Source organism: Mustela nivalis (genome assembly GCF_964662115.1).
Source record: "Mustela nivalis genome assembly, chromosome: Y".
In the NCBI taxonomy this organism is placed as follows: Eukaryota; Metazoa; Chordata; class Mammalia; order Carnivora; family Mustelidae; genus Mustela; species Mustela nivalis.
The window spans coordinates 32,471,618-32,492,577 of NC_139041.1; the positions used below are offsets into that span (position 1 = coordinate 32,471,618).

Below are 20,960 nucleotides of genomic sequence, written 5' to 3' on the forward strand. Positions count from 1 at the left end.
AACGCTCGCATGGCCATCTGAACTCTAATTGCCCGTGGTTTCATCCAAGCCCAGGGCACAAGGTGCTGTTGTCTCGAATTTCTCTCGCACATCAAGTCAGTGAGCCTGCGCTGGAGTACGGACAGAGAAGCAGCATTTATCAAGCCCCTCATGTGCGAGACAAACACCGCCGTCTTGCAGAAATCCTTTATCACTCCTCATACAACCCCGGAGAATGGACCTCATCAACTCCCTTTTCAAACGCAGGCTCTGTGGATTGGAGAAGTGAAATGATCTGGTCCAAGGTCATGAAGATAATGGAGGGCAGGGCCAGAACGATGAACCCAGCGCTCCCCACATCCCGGAACTCTCCTGCTCATTAATGCTGCCTAATGAGTTAGGGCTCTGAGTTGGGGTTCCTGAAGGTGCTGGGACAGCAGTGAAGCTTTGAACCCACAGAGCACTCAGGGATGGGACAAAGCTAAATGAGTGCATGGGTGGGAACAGCACTGCGTCGCTAATGCTATTAGAACACGGCCATGCAAACTCCCCAAAGAGCTGTAACACTGAACTGTCTTTAAATAAAATATATCTTCAATTTCATTTTATCACAACGATGAATTGACACCAAACACACGTCCATTATTGTGTATTGTTTTTTTCGAAATTCCACTTAAATCTTGCTCTAAAAATAACATTTCCCTTGCTCAAGGGCATGCAGGACAAGCCCAGAGAGTCAACAGCATACTAGCGTGAACAGAGGACAGCAAGAACCTGGGGAAAGAGACTTGCTCGAAGGAGAAAAAGCACAAGACACAGTTTTGTTAAAACATTGAAACGATGCTGGAGGGTGTTAATAGAAATGTCGTGAGGAGAGTGACATCGGGGCCATGTTCATGACAAGAATTCCTCGGACGGCACTTGATTTCAAGGGCAGTAAGGGGTTCTGTGGCAAATTAGTCATAAAAAGCGTGTGATTTACATCATTAGTGATGCTCAATTGTAGTAGCATCACAGTTGCAAGAACGCGCGCACACACACACACACACACACACACACACACACACCTTGTGGGAGTCCACTGGCACTAAAAGTTGTACTAAAGTCCAACACTTTTATAAACCGGGGAGACACACACTTGGACATGTGTTACAGATATGGTCATGCTTTTGAGCGGTAACCATCGCTGGGTCCAGTGCAGAATCACATAAGGGACCTTGCAGCCACTCCTACCCACCTCCAGAAAACCGTGCACAAGATGAAACAAAGAAATTTTTTAAATTGCTCTTACAAAGGCAGAACATAGTCAACGGCTTCGGTTCCAAGTTACCTTTTGCTAGGAAACACTGGTTTGACTCTCTTTAGGGACCCCTAACCCCAAGCCTAACGCAACGTGTCCTGGCCTGATGGCTGAAGGAGCGGTCTCAATAGCATTTCTAAAAGGAAGACGTAGAAATAACGTTCCCCCACCTATTAATTTCCTCCAGTCATGGCGACATCAATTATCTACTGATTGATTGGAAAATTTTCCGGTTCCTATAGCTTCCATCCCAGCCTTCGACGTTCATGAGAGCCATCAAAGGGTTTATCAGAGAAAATGGACTTTCCCAGTTAATAAGCATCTTTTTCTTTGTGTCTTAATCCTTACACAAAGGGACACTCATAAAACCACACATCAATATCCTGAGGGCTCACATCGGAGTTTTTAATGAGAGGAACCCATGGTGAGGAGCCAGGCTTCTCCTACAATCAAGGATGAGCTGATCCTATGTACTTCTGGGTCCAGCCTTTGGCCAAAGAGGTAATTTGGTCTACACTATCCATCCAAAGCCAATGTTCGGGCTACAATCAACAATAAAAAAAACCACAAAAGTGATGACATAAGTCATAACTCTTGACTCGCAAGACTATCCTAACTCTTGGACGTTGTGGTTCGGAAACCCAAACCATATACGGTCTGAGGAAGGAGTCTGCAGGCTAGTTGGGCTCAGGCATGGAAAAAGCAGCAAGTTCTGTCACAGATTTTATCAGTTACGGAGGAGTGTGGGAGCATGAGGACTGGGACGTCCTTCACGTTAGAACTATCTGGGGGTGATGCCGAGGTTCAGAAGCAATTGGAAACCACTTCTGTACCTGTTTCTCCTTAAGCACAGTGCGTCGGCATGTGAAGGCACAGGCTGTCTGCAAACAGAACAAGGCCCCTTCTTTCCCACGTCCCGTGGATGTTTGCATAATATTTAAGCATTAATTATGTAATGTTTGTTAAGTGTTTGGAGCTCCCAGGGAAAAGGCACTATATTAACAGCATTATTATTAGCGTTTTTCTCGGTTAAATTTCCATTACAAAATGCATCGGGAAATGACGAGCGGCCATCTGTCGCACAGCTTCAGTGCTTACATTCTACAGAATTTAGTTTATTGCTGAATGAAGGTACTTGGTCTGCGGTATATAAAAATCATTCTCAAAAATGAGCCGAGCAGCTGTTGGGTTCGATACTAATTTTAACACCTTGGTAACAGCTATTATTTTTAATAATGTGAAAAACAAATCACGGTTTCCATTTACTTGCTTTTCATAATGATCGCATAAGCACACATTGTATCCCATTCCCGTTACAAGTGGTTTTGTGGGTAACGAGCAAAACCAGCGCCTCCCATTTGACTTTCTGATGGATAACCAGGTGTGTAGTCACGTCAGTTCTTGCCCTCGGCCACGACACTGCCTTGACGATGATCATCAAGCCCACGTTAGTCCTTACCTGTCCCTTCATCAACACTGATTATTACCCAGCTTTCGAACATTGCCAGCGTGTCAGGTCCAAACAGCATTTTTATTTTTCTCATTTCCTCCGTCTTGACTAGAACAGACTACTTTCCCTGGGTGCCAGCCACAGGTGCTTCCCTTTTCCTGAATTTCTTGGTCAGATCCTTGCCCGGTTTTGGAAATGTGGTGCAAAATCGTCTGAATGACGACTGGATTTGGAAAGGAAAGCATCGTGAGTGAGCACAGTGTTATTGGGACGTTTCATCGGAGGTGTTGCAAAAGATCTTTATGGGTGGGTTCTTACAAATGCAATGATAATGCTCTATCAGGATCTTTGAACATAGCCTTTAAACGTGCAGAGCTGAATTTCACCATAACTGTTTCCCTACCCATAGCAGTAGACAGAGAGCGAGCATTTGACCCTAACTCCGAATGGAGAGGCATGAGAAGTGCCCACAAGGATTGCGTCGGGCTCCACGTTACAGAAATCTCTGCAGGGTAATTTACAGAGTTATGGGCAGATTGATCTCGGGAAACACTGTAGGCATTGTGGGAACAACATAAGAAATGTCCATATTACTCAAGGTTCTTTGTGGGTTTCGTTCCTCCTAGTTGTTCTGTGCTCGGTCAGCCGACAGCTGCTGGCTGAGCCTCTGGCTGGCATACCAGATCTCCAAGGAGGAAGAAAAGGTAAAGAAAAAAAGGGAGTAGAAGCTATCTGTTTCACTGGCCACTCCCATGTCCCGCGGACACTCTTATCTGCAGGGAAGCTTGCTGCATTGAATTGTTTTCCCAGACTGTGGTCCAGAGTTAGAAACGGAGGAGGGAAACTGGACAGAACAGTGGAGTCCCTTACAATACAATGTCATACTGGAAAACACAGCCACCTCCACACCAGAGGAGGCTCTGAATTGATACAAGAAACCCCAGACTGAATACATCCTAAGAAAGTGCCTGCATTCAAAACTGGGATAAACTCGGCAAGTCTTTGGTGCCTGACTTCTTTAAGAAACCGGATTATTCCAAAGAAAATACAAGCCAAACTCCGGAATTATCTTCCAAAGTACAAACTCCAAGCAAAGAGAGACTTGGGAATTTATGATCATAATGCACAGATTGGACAGACAGACGATGGAAAACCTTCTACTGTACGATGACCTTAAACGTGTTATCAAATGCATGCTATTCTTTAAAAAAAATCTTTCAGAACTCCAGCAAGCATACAAAGCAATCAAATTCACAAAAACTCATCAGGAGAAGTTCTGTATATAATCAATCTGTCAACGAGCGACGAAACCATGAAACTCTTCGCTGGTCTCGAAACAGTAATCATGGTGATTAAGTATAACTACAGTATAACCAAGATTCATAACTAAACCTACAAAAAAGAAAATAATGTAACAATGTTTAAGAATGTAAAATACTACATTGTAACTGATAAAGTTACAGTAGTCTTGATGTTAAAAAAACAGAAATCAATTCATTTTTACCCCAATCTCGAGAGAGAGGTGAAATGATGCTAAAAGCTAAAAACTGTGCTAATTATTACTAATGGGCAGAGGGCAGTGAGACTGTTTTAGAACTATATCTCCAACTCTGTTTTCATTGGTACCATTTTCAAACATTCGTGGGGAAAAAAAAAGACAACACTTGAGCAATGAAGTAAAAAGCAGGAAATAAAAGGTGAAGAAAGAACAAAAATCCAGGATTAAAAAAAAACATGGCAGAGCACCAAAATCAATGCTTAATGAAATGACACTTATGGTGGTAATGAAGACTCGATGGTCCACATTCTTTAGGCACGTGGTCCTCGAACATTTTCACCATCTTCCCCCTCCCCCTGCCTACGAGATGCGCAGATCCTCACGGATAACATAGATCAAGACAAATGTGAGTTTCAGACTAGGGATCCTGGGGTATAGTCATACAACGTTGCATCAGTCAGTCCTTAAGAAGAAGGACGTCCCGTCATTTGCAATGACACGGCTGAACCACACAGACACGATAGAGAAAGAAACAAGGCAGACACAAAAGGACGAAAGCAGCATAATTCCACTTACATGAAGCATCTGCGATAGCTAAACTCGTAGAATAGGAACAGGAGGGTGGCTGCCAGGAGCAGAGAGAAGGTAGAAATGGAGAGTTCTTCCTCCATGGGCACACACACAGTCAGTGGTGCAAGAGGAGTGAATAAATCCTAGGGATCTCCTGCACAACACGGGGCCTAGAGTGAAGAGTTCAGTCTTGTGCACTTACACTTTGGTGAAGAGGGAAAAGCCCCTGTTAAGTGCTCTTAGGACAATGAACAAAACCAAACCAGAAACACAACAAGGAAATGCAAGGAGACATTCGTAGGGGAAGGAAAGGTCTATTCCCTTGACCGTGCGGACAGGATCATGACGTGCGCTGTTTCAGACATTTCTTGATAAAATAAAATGCAGGAAGAATGGATAATAAAGTTGTTCAAAGCTAAGCTTGCAGTGGGATTGAGAAGGATCACATCCGTACCATCGCATACTGTTGGAAGAACTCCCCAGATACAGTGCTGAGCATGACTTAGATGATTTTTTTCTTCAAAACTCATATAAATAAGTAAAAATACGGCTTGAACCTGGGGTTCCAGCGCCAACCCTTGCTGCCTGTATGACCTAGACAAACTTATTTAACCTCTAACCCTTCGTTCCGTTTCTACAAAACAGGAATAATACTATTTTCTCGTCCACGGAGATGTTTTAAGATTTTCTGTTAATCCAGGTAAAGCCTTTGGGATCACTCTGGGCATATATTAATGGTTCTTTAAATATTCCCATTTGTACTTATTCCAAAAGAAAATATCAAGGAGTCAATGGCATCTCAAGGTCAACTGTCCAACCAGAGGTAGAAAACAAGAAGATCTAAGTGGATCTTAGATCTACATAGAAGATTGAAGAGATCTTAGATCTACTTAGAAGGTTGAAGAGATCTTAGATCTACTTAGAAGATTGAAGAGATCTTAGATCTACTTAGAAGGTTGAAGAGATCTTAGATATACTTAGAAGATTGAAGAGATCTTAGATCTACTTAGAAGGTTGAAGAGATCTTAGATATACATAGAAGATTGAAGAGATCTTAGATCTACTTAGAAGGTTGAAGAGATCTTAGATCTACTTAGAAGATCTAAGAGATCTTAGAACCAGAGATCTAAGTAGACCTCTAGAGATCTACTAGATCTAAGTAGACCAGCTGGTGTCTTTCTGTCTAAGGAGGACACCTGAAACCAAGGACAGGAGTCACAACGATAGATACATACTGATTTTACAACACAGACTTCGCTTTCACAGAATATTTAACCTGTAATACAATTTAAAGAAATAAACCAGAATTGGAACCAGAATCAGATTCTCTATGGATTCTTCCAACTCTTGACTAGCTTTTTCATGTTTGCCATATTAACCCGCAACCCCACCAAGTCAGGGGAATGTGGGATCCTTCCCAGTCTCCTGCTCTGGGAACTCCACCTTGCCTTCCCATCTCCCAAAGCTTTGTATTTCAAGTTGCGATGCTTTCGCACTTCTGGCCTTCGTCTCTCTCTGCTTCACAAATGTAGCCTCTGACACGGGGCACGGGAGAGATGTGGTGCTTGCTTCCACGTCCCTCCGTGCGTCTGCCAGCACCAACCTTTAGCACTCATCACCCTTCCTGTGTGGACGTTCCTCCAAACGTGGAGTTTTCTACTCATTCAAAACACAGGCTGCATGCAAAAAAGGGCAAAAATCAAAGTAGGACAATGAAAGGGTTACGGGGACCGTCACCTAGTCACCCCATCGATTTCTTCCTCGTTGACACCAGCTCAAACAGCACGCTCTTCGAGTTCGCTTTCAGTTAAAGCCTGCTCGATGATGTTCTAGTCTATGCTTTATGAGCAAAGTTCCCCCCCATCCTAGCTCTGGCTCATAAAAACCTCCCGTGAATTTCCTCCAGGGTTCCCTCCCCCTTTCTGCTGAGCGGGATAGCGTGATGACCCTTTAGGAAACTCCTGGACGCTGTGAGTTGAAGATGGACCCCCCTGCATGAGTGCTAGGAACACAGGACTCCCTCCTGCCTAAGCCTCCTCACCCAGTCGCTGGACTTCTAGCAAGAAGGCAATGCCATTGCACGACAGTCTCATTCACGGGTCTTACTGGTTACGAATCCAGAAGGTATGGGCTACCGGGGAGGGCTGTACAAATGAACAAAGGTTCTTCTCTTCCACTCGGTGTATTTTATATAATGCCAGCTGATGTCAAGAACATGCATGGAGAGTTTCAGATCTCTTCCTTAGGAAAGCAAAGTCTGCCCTTGTAGGAAGCCTCAGACTGTACTGGCCCTCGGATCCACGCACAGCAGAGCCGTGCTTCCATGTTTAAAAGGCCTTCCCACATTTTCAGCCAATATATCTATAGGAACTTAGTAAAACACCGCCGAAATATTAATTGCCCTGAGAAAGCTCCCCACAAAGTTTATAGGGAACATGAATAAATGTTTAAGTGCTGCTGTTTGACAACATTCTCGCCAACGGTGTGTGAGCACAGGTGAAGGGCGTCACCTCTGAGCCTGACTCCCAAAACTTTTCCATAAATATCCCCCATATTCTCTTCCCTTCTGCTGCCTAAGATAGCGATGCCCCTGTTCCTCTTAGGGAAACCACGGACACCATGAATTAAATAATAATAGTGATGATGATGATGATGATAGTTAGAATTTAAAGAAAACCCACGGCAGAAAGAATAGTAATGCACGCTGTTCAGGTCACTGCATTTCAATAAAGTCATAGCACAGTAGGGAAAGGTCCAGAAAAGGGAACACGGGATGATTGAAAGTCCAGACAGCATGAAAGGATTAGCAGGATTCCGTCGGCAAACACCGAGGCTGACAGGGGATAGCACTGAAGTTTATAAACTCATAAAAGAGAGACCTGGGATGAACACGGACTTGTTCACCAAATCCCAGGTTACCACGATGCCCTTTCCCTTATAACTGCGAAGAGGGCAATTTCAGGCAAACAGAAAAGAGACGTTAACACACACCGGAGCAGATAACAACGGCTCGATGTGCAGGAATCATAACCTAGAAAACCAGAGGCTGGCGGCAAATACAGAGGAGGAAAAAAAAAAAAGGAAACCTGCAAATAAGTACCAGAAAAATTCACACATGACAGTTCTATTATGGGAGCTAAAACGATGCCTGAAAAATTAAAGACGCTGAAAGTGATTGACCTAAAATGAATGACTTACAACCGGAATAGTTGTGGGTTTTGAGCCTTTACAAGAAGCCATCGCACCCACATCTTTGCTGGCTCGGTAGCTTTGCAAACCGCCCCCGCACTGCTTCTCCGGGTGGGCTGCAGAGTACTGTGGCTGCGAGATTCATTGCGTATCAACCCAAGTGCTGTTTTTATGGAACTGCCCATGGAGAGAAGCCCATCGTAGATCCTGAGTGACAGGGAGAAGCCTTCGTAAACCACTAAATTTAGACAGGAAGGAACCATACATGGAAATTCTTAAATGACCTCACTATTCAAATCTCCTCCGGGCATGAAATAGACCCACTAGTTGTGAGCAGTTTCTGGGAAGGTGGGGGGGGGGGTAAGGACACATTCTGCTACTGTAGCACGGATATAAATCACAAGAGAGGCGCTAAGGAACTTCTTGGATGCTTGCAGATTAAACACAGTAACTTTTAAAATCAAATTCCCTACAAGTCTTGCTTTCTAGAGGATTGCTGTCCAAAGCAAGTAACGTGCCTTCTGGTTATTGCAAGACCAACACTTTCAGCTTTTCTAGGAACTCTTTCAATTGGAAAAGGGCACTTAGTCTTTGGAAACAATCCCGTTTCCAAATAGCAGAGACTGTACTCGACTGATTAAAAATTAATACATGTTATGCCTGAATGTTCGGAAACACGATTTCTCAAAAGAGCAGTGAACTTCTAGAAATCAGCTCTAAGTATTCCTTACCACATCCTGGTAGGACTCGTAAAAATGGCCTTTGGCACAACTGGAAATTCAAAGACGTGTCTTGAATTAAATGTGAGAGCCTGGATCAGGACTGAATTTCTGTTTAATCAACGAACAGATGTCTATTAAATATTTAGTGTTATGGTTTACATGGTCAAGGAAGGACACTCAATGCAAAATTTAAAAAAAAAAAAACTTAAAAAAAAATGAAGGCCAACAAACACAGCTGGGAATTCAATGTGCTAGAAGTTACTTTTGGGGCATTTCTGTATTTCTGCATGGCATGTCCAATTCACGGTGCACATATCGCAAGTGGGGACACTCCGACAGCAGATATCTGCTACCTTCTTACACCAACGGACATCTTTTCATGCAACTATGTAATCAGCTACACTTCAGGACGTCCTGTTGAAACTGTAGCAAACCCCTGCTGACATGCTTTGCATCTGTTCATAACAACGGCTAAGGGACATTAACTCTCATGGTCAAACATTGTGTGTATACATAGGAATATAATTTTTGACCTTTAAATCTGAAGAAATAAATACGTACTTTTCCAATAAAATGTTTTGTACTTGTCCAAAGGGGATCCCTTTACACCATTATCATTAACCCTAAAACGAAGCGTGCCTTCATTTTGCTCCCGGACCCGATCCCTTTTTCCACGTCCCCAAACTTGTCCTATGTCAATGCATGGTCACTTCCTGCCCCCGCCTTCCTTCCTTTAGGCCACGTTCTGGCCTCTCTCCCCGCAATCTCCCCTCGCACCACAACGCCTATAGAGATCTCCCCTTCCTTAAGGTCCTGTCCTGGAGATGAAGGGCACAGGACCTACAGAGGGAAGAGCTGATGTAAAAAAAAAAAAAAAAAACCTTCATGAAAAGCCTCAGCGGATTCAGTGGAGACACCTCTGGGACAGGACTGACCCCTCAAGATGACCCACCCATGAAATGAGGTGGTGAATCAATGCTTCGACCCAGGCCAAGACCGTTAACTGAATGAAGGCTGCCCATGGCGTGAGGCAAGGCCACGGGACAGGAGGTCTCTTTAGCTGAGGGTAATTCAGAAGACACACTCAAGAGATGTCTGTTGACAGAACACTAGGAAGATGAAGGAACAGGTGTCTTTGCCCTGGAGAAGTCTCCGTGGAGGATATGACCCCTTCGACCATGCTCACCTGGTCGAAGGAACTGGGTCCTATTGCTGGGACATACACAGAGATCGTGAACATGCCATGTGGACCTTACAGAAACGTACAATTCCGTTGGAGAAATCAGACATACAAGCATCTCTGAGGACTAGGTATTGAGTCTCTTCCTAACACTTGGATTTTGGCTACTTTAAAATCTCTTACAATTGGATAGAAATAAAGCAATGCACTCCTAATTTCAAAGGAGGGGTTCCTGCACAGTGATCTTGGGGCCAAATCTTGTCACTCCTTGTTTTAAGGAATAAAACATCATTGAAAGACATCTTGCCCGTTCCCGTATGCATTTCCCATGGCTGTTTTCAATGCTGCACATTAAAACACGTTCGTTGCAACAAAGGCCGTATGGTTTAGGTAGCCTAAATCATTTACTGTCTGTTGCTTTGCAGGGAAAGGTTGCCAGCACTCACTCGGGGGCACTAAGACTCTCAAGGACTTAGGTGAAGAGAGATCTAGGTCTATCTTATTATTACTAATTATCTAAAAAGTAACCTTGCAGGAAGGCTGCTTTTTCTCTAAGATGGTATATAAACATTGTGACGAAACACCCAAGAGTGACTTTCACCGTGCCTTCTCTACCCCCACGTCATCGTAAGGGAGAACTCCTCCCAAATATTTCACAGTAGTCACCTAACAGCATCGGCAGGACCATGTTGGGGCTCCGTGCCGTTTAGAAATAATGCTGCCGTACTCCGTCACAATTGTAAGACAGATGTCTGTTTTGATCTTTTTGAGGGGAAAGCAGTCATTTACAGAAAGTATTTGGCCCTTATTGTGACAGACGATAAAACATTTGTAGTTAAGGCCAAAAGTGTTTTCCCATGAAAACACGGGAAGAGTCTCTAGGTCTCTGATGATGAACAACGGACGTGGCGTGTTGGATATACCGAATGGAGGAGTCCAAAATGAGCACGTGAACGGAGCGGTCTCTCGAATCTTATCACTCACCACCTTCCCTTCCCCTAACCCGTACCCACACTTACTTGCATGATTCACTCGCAGTTTTTTCCATGTTTTATTATATAGTCATTTCTGTATTTCTCTCATTTCTCCTACAGGACTACAAATCGAAAAGGAAGTACGTTTCCCGCCAGACGTCACATTGTCTACCATGTTTAGTTTAGTCTCATCCCTATGGTACAATCAGTGTCTGAACGTTAGGGGGATTGATCATTCCTTACAATTCAGCTGACTGTCGGGATGATGACCTCCCGCCGCCCCACTTGGTTTCCATTAGTCATCACACGTGTAAGCTTTCCGACGTGCAAATACCACGGACAAAGTTTAAGGAAAAAGGAAAATAATTTGTGGGACAGAGACTGGGGAACTCCAGAAGGGCAGTAAAGGCAGAACCATCCTCATCAGTAAAGATAACACTGCAGGCTGTTCTAAAGGACCCAAAAGGTCAGGAAGGCTCCCAAAGGCACTGACATCACATGACTTCCTTCCAACAAACACTTACGGGCCACTCTTCTCAGAAAGGGATTCTCCTACAGTGTCTACCGGTACAGCAGTAGCACCTGATGGCACACGGAGTCCCTTTTGTCCCTGACCACAGGGATCAAAGAGATGTAGATCCCACAGAACTGACCGAACGGGGAAAGGGACCTGAGCAAGCAGCGTACAAAGCTTCAGCTAGACACCTTTCAGGGTCTTCTATACACAGATGAGGGTCTTGTAGCCCGTAATTATTACAAAGGGTTAGGCAATCAATTAGAAAAAAAATAGCATAGGAGTCATTTTACCCAATAGCTAAAAACTCGATTTTTAAAAAAATAAGTTATGCAGACTTCTAAGAGAAGGAACAATGAGGTCATCTTGAAAACCAGCCTCTCAGGAGGCAAGCTCCGTGACTGCCCGGGGAAGGACAAAGGGCAAACCAGCAGGCAAGCGTTAGACCCCAGAAGAGCAGCGTGAGCGCCCGGGGCTGAAACAGCCCCCTCCCCAGGTCACAGGCTCTGGACACAACGGCACGTGATTCCAAGGTCATCCGCAAAGGGAAATGACACGAGCAACACAATGTCTTGCAGACATTTTAGGGGTGTCTGGGACCCTACCGTAGGGACACCTGGTTATTCCCACTACTCAGAGAAGACGATGATACACAACAACCCAGCACCCTTGTGTATGCAAGTTCAAAGGACCTCACTGGACCGTATGTACCAACAGCGTTTCCCAGAGGTGCCACCAGACACATCTCCCACAAGCCCAGGCTGAAGGCACAGCGGCAGAATCGGTCATTTGCATTCTACCCGTGCCTCCAAAGCCACTTGTCGAAATGACGCTTGAGCATTTTCGTTTAGATCTTTTGAATGATCATTCCTGGCTTTATTGCGTATTTCATTTGGGTCCCCGCCAAATGCACGTTTTGGCGTGGTTATACGCTATGATAGAGTGACGTTCCGTTTAAAAATCATTACCTTAATCATCTCTGCTATTTGATTGAGCGTGAAGGATGGCTGATTTAGTTTTCTTGTTTGTTGTAAGAATTTTACTCAGGGTAAAATTAGTTTTATTTCAAATTGAAACTGTGCATTATGAAGCAGAAGTTTAGCACGCAGGTGTGGAGTTTCTTTCCTACAATGGGTGTTACAGCAAATTTGACCGTGTAACTCTGTCTGAGCTGAACCAGGTATTAAAGTTTTGTGTTTGGGGACGCCTGGGTGGCTCAGCTGGTTAAGGGTCTGCCTCCGGTTCAGATCATGGTCTCAGGGTCTTTGGATCGAGCCCCCCCATCGGGCCCCTTGCTCAGCGGGGCGTCTGCTTCTCCCCTCTCTTGCTCACCCAGCCTCTGCACTCTCTCTCTCTCAAATAAAATCTTTAAAAAAAAATTTTGTGTTGTTTCAAATGAAAGAGCAGAAGAACTAAATTTATAGGGTATCCTCTGATACTCGACCATCTGTAGTTAGAATACGCCACCCGTACCATATCACACAACGAAGTCACAGAGGCCAACCTCTTGCCTTTATTCAAGTTAGCCCAATAGTCGCATTTTGAAATGTTTTCTAATTTCTTTTTTTTTTTAAGATTTTATTTATTTATTTGACAGATAGAGATCACAAGTAGGCAGAGAGGCAGGCAGAGAAAGAGGAGGAAGCAGCCTCCCCGCTGAGCAGAGAGCCCGATGCGGGGCTTGATCCCAGGACCCTGGGATCATGACCTGAGCCAAAGGCAGAGGCTTTAACCCACTGAACCACCCAGGCGCCCCAGTTTTCTAATTTCTTAAAAATACTTCCTCTCAAGCAACAAACTTAAAAACAGATTAAACTGAGACACCAAAACTTAAAACTTCAGTCCATCCATGGACACCATCAACAGATTGAAAAGGGTACCTATGGAATGAAAGAAGACATTTGCAAATCATCCCTCTGACAAGGGGCTGATACCAGCAGATAAAAAAAACTCATACAACTTGACAGCAATGAGAGAACGAAATAAATTTAAAAAATTAAAAAACAAGGAAAGAATTTAAATATCTATCTCTCCAAAGATGCCAACAATCATACGAGAAGATACTCAGCGTTAGGAATCATGAAGGAAATGCAAATCAAAACCATGGTGATATGATCACTTCATAACCATTAGGATGGCTACTGTCAAGGCAATTAACAAAAATAACAAGTCTTCGCAGGGAGGTGGAAAAATTGGGACCCTTGCACCATGTTAGTGGAGATGGAAAATGGTGTAGTCACTCTGGGAAACAATACGGAAAATTCCAAAAAAAATTAAAAATAGCCTCACCAGAATGATCCTGCAATGTCCCTTCTGGATACAACAACAAGCAGTGTCTTGAAAAGATCCGTGCATGCCTAGGTTTATAGCGGTGTTCTTCATGAGAGTTGAGATGCATGTCACAACACAAAATATGAACACCATCCTGCCTAACCTGGCACACCTTCTCTAGGACGTGAGCCCGGGAAGAGCTTACTGGCATGCTTTCAGGGTCCCAAAGGTGGGATGGACCAAGGATCCTGGATCTGGGAGAAGAGCCCAACAAAAGCCATTCAATGTGTAATTGGAAAAACATGGAACGGGGAAGTATCCAGGTCAGGTATCACAGCGGGGTGAGGGAAAGCAAATGGACAAATAGGGAGACTGTCTGCTCTCCTCCCCTTGCCTCCCAACAGCTCCTACGGGGCCCCAAATGGGTGGCAGCCAACAGGCGCCCAACCGACAAAGGAGAAAGGTATTTGCCCAGCGGCAGCACCGACATCGCAATGGTGGCTTTGGAAGGAGAGACAAGGGCTCCACACCCAGACCAGACACCCTCTTAAATCCCTTTATGGGGCTTCTCCAGTATGCATGATAGGCCCAGCATCCCGTAAGGACGTAATTGCTTGCCGGCCGAATGCAGAAGTGCCCAACTTTGGTTTATGATTGAAATCCAAAGGACAACCACCGGTGTTGCGAAGGAGCGACCTACTCCCTAGGTTACGCTACAGTGGGTCACGTGGGCTGTGCCTCCTGACACTGATTCACGACAAAAAAGCAGACCTTTGGGGATGCCTGGGTGGCTCAGTCGGCCAAGTGTCTCTGTCGCCTCAGGTCATGCTCCCAGGGTCCTGGAATAGAGTCCCACATCGGGCTCCCTGCTCAGTGGAGAGTCTGCCTCTCCCTCTCTGTCTACCTGCTGCTCTCCTGCTAGTGGTCTCTCTGACAAATAAATAAAATCTTAAAAAAAAAAAAAAGTGGGCCTTTGAGAAGAGCCAAACGGGGAACAAAACAGAGAGAATGATGGAACAAAACAGGGGAATGATGGAGAGCTTCCATAGAAGGACTGCTTTGCCCACCAGTTATTGGCAGAGGAATCATCTTCCCTTCTCATCCATGGACCCATCCCTGGATGTTGAACGACAGCCACTTCTCCGGTCCACGAAGACCTCGCGACCGCAGCCTCTAAAGGAAGAAGCGTAAGTGGCTCTCGTCCCCTGAGGAGTCTTCTTACCTTTGTTCAACAGCTGCTCATTCACTGAGTCATTCAAAAAGGCTCCATAGCTCTCACTTCTTAGTACTGTTCTAGACACTCACCCTCTCATGAAGAGATGACCAGATCACTAATTCCTGTCCTTACAGAACTTAAAACAGCTTTTTAAAATTACCACGATCGGAGTATCACTCCTACAAGACTCTCCAATACCCATCTAGTGTTATGTGATATCGCCTACTTCTGACAGATGTTGGCTGCTATGGACGTTGAAGATTGCTTGTGTTCAGAGTCAAGCCTATAAGAGAGCTCCAAGAGTACGCATTCCAGCTGAACAGCCATTGAACAGAAGTCTGTGCTGTGCACTGTTCATTCAAGGCACCTCCTTTTTGGAAACGCTTCTTTGTAAGACGGCCTGGAATCCTGGGATGGCTACACTGTTGCCAGTTTGGCTACACAATGGTGCCTAACGGGTCAAACATTAGCCTGGATGTTGCCAAGAAGGTGTGTCAACCTCTCCCATCTGCTGAATTACCCTCTTTACCATGGTGGGCCTTACCCAATCAGTTGAAGGCAGTAACTATGAAAATAGGGTTCCTGGAGGGGGAAAGATTTGCTGCCTCTGACTGGAATGTAGAAATCCTTCCTGACCTCCCGGCCTGCAGGTGTGCCCTATGGACTCAGATCCCAAACTACAACATTAACTCCCTGCCTGAATTTCCAGCGTGAAGGCCTGCCATTCTAAAGACAGAATTCAGACCCAAATCGCTATGTCATCTTTCCCAGAGTTTCCAGCCTTCCAGACAACCCCAGGGCATAGACTTACCCGGCACAACTGCACGAACCAATTCCTTAAAATAAATCTGTCTTCCAGACATGGATATTTGTAGGCAAAGAGAATCATATGTGCATACCCCGTTGTTTTAGGGGACCCTAACCCGATACGGTTCTTAAGCAAAAAAGCGGACACTGTCCTTGGCGGCAAAGAATAGTAGCTTCATGGCCTTAGCCATACTCTATCCAGGAGAGATAATACTCCTTTTCTCCCTAATCAATAGTCTTCCTTTGCAAGGACTGTGCCAAGAACTTGCGTCTCCGTGCTGCTTTAATCGGGCGGATTCGGTGGAACTCAAATCGTCCCAGTCTCCCTCTTTCCGTCCCTACCGCTGAATGGGGCACATCGAGGCGGCATTGTGCCTCGTGATCTGGATGCATAATTCATTCTGGAACTAGCGATCTTGCGGCCGCGACTGGCTATGCCCAAGCCCAAAGAAGAGTAAACACACATCGGAGGACTCCCGGGCCGACTTCACAAATCTTTTCCCAAGCAAGACTCATAAATAAACATAAGCGGTCGACAAAGCGTGGCCAGCCCGCAGGGCAGCGTTCCGGGAAAAGAGCTTCGTTGTGCGGTAGAGGCGACCGTGAGTGGAAGAATGCCTCTGGGTCACCTCATGAAACATGAAATCATTATAAGGTGGGACCTATGAATTCCTTTCACCGACCCTTACTTCCACGATACATTAAACAGCTTTGCTTAAAACAATACTATCTATTCTCTTATTTAGGGGAATTGGTTTTGGTTCCCCAGGTGGATAATCATAAAAAACACGCCTATAAAAAGTGGTACCGCACGGCACTCGGGTGTTTCAAAACAGACTAACGTGGGGCAAAATCTTTGCATGTTTCTCTCTCGGGGTATGTTTCTACTCATAACGGTGGACAGTTTCCAAGCTGTTCATGGAGACCATTTTTAAAAAATATTCCACCTGCCCCGTACGTTCTCTCATTGCCCTTGGAATCGTCATTCGCAGACCCTCCAAACTCCTCACTGCCCTCGCAAAGCATTGTTCAGCTTTCCCAGTATTTCCTGCAATTTCTGTTATTACCCCGGACACCACAAAAGAATGACGGTGAGGTGGGCGTCTTGGACACAGCCTGTGGATAAACATAATTCCAATCATGCAGAGCTTTTCCTTGCCAATCATGACGTCCCGAGGAAGAGAAAGTATTTTGTGCAGACACCCTGCTGCAGAGAATGGTGAGGAGTTTCGTGAAGGAAGATTTTCTAGCTCATTTTAAACGGTTTTGCACGGTGAGATTTGCAAGGCTGCATTACAGAGCTCCACGAGAAAGGGAAAGATTCCCAGAATATCGCAGACCTTATTTCTGTCCGTAGATAGGTTAATGTGAGCTTTTATGAAAATAGGCAACTCCCCTTGAACACAGTCCTTTCGACGGCTGTTTAGAGAGAGGGAAAAAAAAAAATCATCCCTTCATAGCAAGTTCAAATCACAGGATATCCAGTGAATCTACTTATCCGCCTGTTCTATGGGAAATAACCTTCACAAAGATTTTATTCTGCAAAGTCTTTTATTTTTCACGTACGAAAAAGCCGAAGATAAATTGCAAAGGATGTCAATTAAGAGCATCTTTGTAATGAGCTGAGAAGTTCGTTCTCATTTTCTGGTTCCCTCACTCCGCCTCCCACCGTCTCTCTCTCTCTTTCTCTCTCTCAATCCCTCCATTATTTCTTTTCTGCTCAGATGAAAGATTTGCCCAAGACAACAGAATGTGAAAGATCCAACGGGCACCCCCTTCAGCCTCTTTTCCTCTTTGCTGTACCGTATGTTCCCACACAAAACCAATTCTGCGAGGTTGGAGTGTTCCTTGCTTCCTTTCTTTTGTACTTTCAGGACGGCATATTGTTATTTTAATTTACCTTTTCTTTGGACACTAATCAGGCCCATTCTTTCCCACAAAGCTCTGCACCCTCTCCCCACGTTAGCCTGGGTGATTTTTCTTCTACCTCAGCTTCTGTTTTGGATACAAATCTTCAGTCACTTGTCCTGGGGGTAAATGTATCACTGTGGCTGCAAGTCTGTTACTGGATGTGGTTACACAGTAGCGGATACAGGTGGTTTCCTGTGGATGTGGTCACATTTACTCCCCATAAGGAAGACGAAATCTTTGCCTTCCTGTCCCAGACTATCAATGAGCATTTGACGTCGTTGAGAGTAGGAGAAGGTGAAGGGGCTCGATAATTTATTCTGCAAGCCCACTCGGCTCTCCTGTTCTCACATTCTGTCTCACGTACAGCCCTCACAAGCCTTGTTTCGTCAAATCCCGAGCCCTAATAACCCTCAACAAGCGCCTAAGGAAAAGGGTCTTCATCCTTACGCACCTGCTACAACTGCTCCTTTCTGCGTGTGGCATGTTTGCCGTTTCTGAGATTGATTCAGACGTATTTCTCCACTCTCTCATTTTCATTCTGTTACCGTCACGGAGTGGAGAGAGAACATACAAATGTGTGTGATCCATTCACCCCCTTTTTAATGAGAAGAGCACCGCCGTGCTCCCAGCTCAGGAGAGCCCTTCTGCTGGAGGGGTGCCCGTCTTCTTCCCTTTGCACGGACAGGTGAGGGGGAACAGTCCAGGCTTCCCAGCAGAATGCAAGAGCCCGTCTTGGCTATTTGGACTGGTTATCGAGTACAAATGTGCATAAAACATGCCGTAGCCAAGTAGCGCCTGGCCCGACGGGAGGTCTGAAGATTACACTGTGTTGTCCGTTTCCACGAGCGTCCTTACCTGCTGCTCTGTTTCTACTAATTCCATAGACCCACCGTTGTCCAACACTGCATTTAGTCTATGCCATCACTGCAGACTCCATCCCGTATCACGGGGTCCATTTACAAGTGTGTGAGACAGAACAACTAACCTTATAATCAGCTTCAGTGAATTTATAAAACCGGATTCCTCGATACTACCCAAACCGTGCAGCCTGTGAACTCTGTATTGGTGCTTAGCAAATAACAATTTAACTAACCTCCTGCGTGGATCTCCATACGCCTCGAGTTTTTTTTTAAATCACGGCTTCACCGTGTATGTGATATTTTCATCGTGTTTGTCCAGCCCTGCAATGGGGAAGTTTATCAAAGAAACTGGTGGTCCAATGTTCACAACTGAAGCACGGTCCTGTGCCTGACCAACCCGCTGAGATCTACTTCCACAGAGCAGGGAGCCTGACGCACAACTCGATCCCAGGACCCTGGGATCATGATCTGAGCTAAAGTCAGCTGCCCAACCGACCGAGCCACCCAGGCACCCCAAGGAAAAGCCAACATTAAAAGTGAACAGTTTAAATGGCTCTGGGAGCCCTTCCCTTGCACCCTGAAAGCTCTGCATTCTCAGAAACAATGGAGAGGCTCTGCACACTTCTCCAATATCTGCTGTTCGACCCAGATGGTTCTGGAGGAACGGAGCCCCGCCGGGGCCCTGGCGATATCCTGGTATAAACGGGTGAAAGCCGGGACTTCAGGTTGAAGGATGGAGGAAAGAAGACAGAGGCACGGGGACAAGGAAGGGTGACCCCATCCAGAAAACGGTGATAATTTGTAGGCTAAGTGACTGTGTCAGCTAAGCTGTTTCACGAAGGCGACACAAGTATAAAATGATTACTGAAGGTCTCCAAATTCTCTCAGCTTCTCCTTTCAGCCGCCCTCATTTTACTGAAATCTCAGCTTGCTCCTGCCTGTATCCCAACCATGCCTTTCACTGCTGCTCATCAATGAGTACCTAATCTCAGCCGTCACTCTCACGTCGGCCTCCTTCGGGGCCGTTTCATTAATTATGGACAAGACGCCCGGCCAGACAGAAATGGGAATGAAAGCGGCCAAATTGAATCTAGTGAATCCGGTTACTTGATAATGATGTGTATGCATGTTTGGAGATGGAAAGTGTTTGAAGACCCTTGATTAAAATCACATTTGAGATTACCTGGAGACTCCACTCACCCTCATTCCTCTTGTTCATGATTAGCCTAAATAACAGAGCTGCGTTTGTGCTAAAAAACAAATTGTATTTGCCGTCATGTGCATTCCGTTGATTTCACCATGCTATGACCCGAGGAATGTGAAACTACATGAGAATTCATCTGCTACTCTGTGCACCTTTCTAATTTTTCACAAACGTCTTACGGCATGAATGACAGACTTTCCCCTATCACCCTTCAGTTGGCAAGACTTTGGGGATATAAAGCTGCTTGCTATACATGCCATTTTTGTGTCTGTTTTAGTAAGATTAGTGTTTCCAAGTTGGTAGAAAGCAACTGGAAAATGACATTTAAAAAACTATCATCATCATTTAGTCTCGGATCATCCACAAAAATCACTTAGATATGAATTAATTAAAAAAAAAAAAGTTGTCCATAATGTCTACACTAAGAATCACCAATCATTGCTGAGAGAAAGACAAAGACAAAGACAAAGACATCAATTAACAGGGATACTGACCACTTTCACAGACTGTAAGATTCCATTATTGGTGACATGTCATTTCTCCCCAGAATGGTCCATAAACTCAACGTTATTCCAAGTATAAGCCACAAGGAGGTTTTTTTCTTTTTTTCTTTTTTAAGGAATTACCAAGCTGATTTCAAGATTTATATGAAAATGCAAAGGACTTACCTCTTTGAAACCGTCCTAAAAAAGAGAACAGGTCTCCTAGCCTTTGCACATGTGTGGGTCAGGTGTTTCTAAAAGCCTGACCGAGGTCCTCAAAAGACAGTTCTCCAAAAAAGGTTGCCCTGGGAGCTTTGAGCAAAGAAGCATGGGAAATTGGGGGACAGGGACTCAGCACTCACGGGCCCTTTCCTTAGTTGGGAAACCCAGCAGCAGGTTTCAAACAGGGTTATCAAGAGTTTAATATAGGACGACATCTGACGGAGGGCCCACCCGTGAGACAATGAGGTGGGAAGAAATCCTGAATAAAGGTTGGATTTATGAGTCTGGACTTCAGGGTGTGGGGGGGTGATATGACTTGGGAGTCACTATCATTGAGGTGACATAGAAATCTGACATCAGGTATAGATGTGAAAGAAAATGTCTGCGGAATGAACACTGGGGCACCTTCCAAATACAGAACAGGGAGACAAGAGGATACACTTGAGATTAAAGACAACGGGCACAGACGTAGGAAGAAAATCAGCAAAGTGTGCCTTCTCCAATTATGTAAAGGAGCATTTTATCAAGTAAAAGGATTGCTCAGTTGATTCAAATAATGTTAATACATCAGATAAAATGAAGATTAAAGATTGCCAGATTAAAAGAAAGGT

The 20,960-nt window shown here is 44.9% G+C and overlaps 1 protein-coding gene across 5 annotated transcripts in view; it reads right to left on the minus strand.

Annotated features, from left to right (window-relative positions):
• Positions 1-20,960, minus strand: part of LOC309856867 (steryl-sulfatase-like) — a 490,902-nt gene that overhangs the window by 167,901 nt on the left and 302,041 nt on the right. The window contains exon 11 of one of the 5 annotated variants that reach the window (XM_082718642.1): positions 135-249. The exons of 3 other annotated variants lie outside the window; for them this stretch is intronic. The gene's annotated coding sequence lies outside the window, so the exon portion shown is untranslated. Of the gene's footprint in view, positions 1-134; positions 250-2,934; positions 2,953-20,960 lie in introns of those variants that run through there. One more of the 5 variants, XM_082718645.1, reaches the window with a different exon arrangement.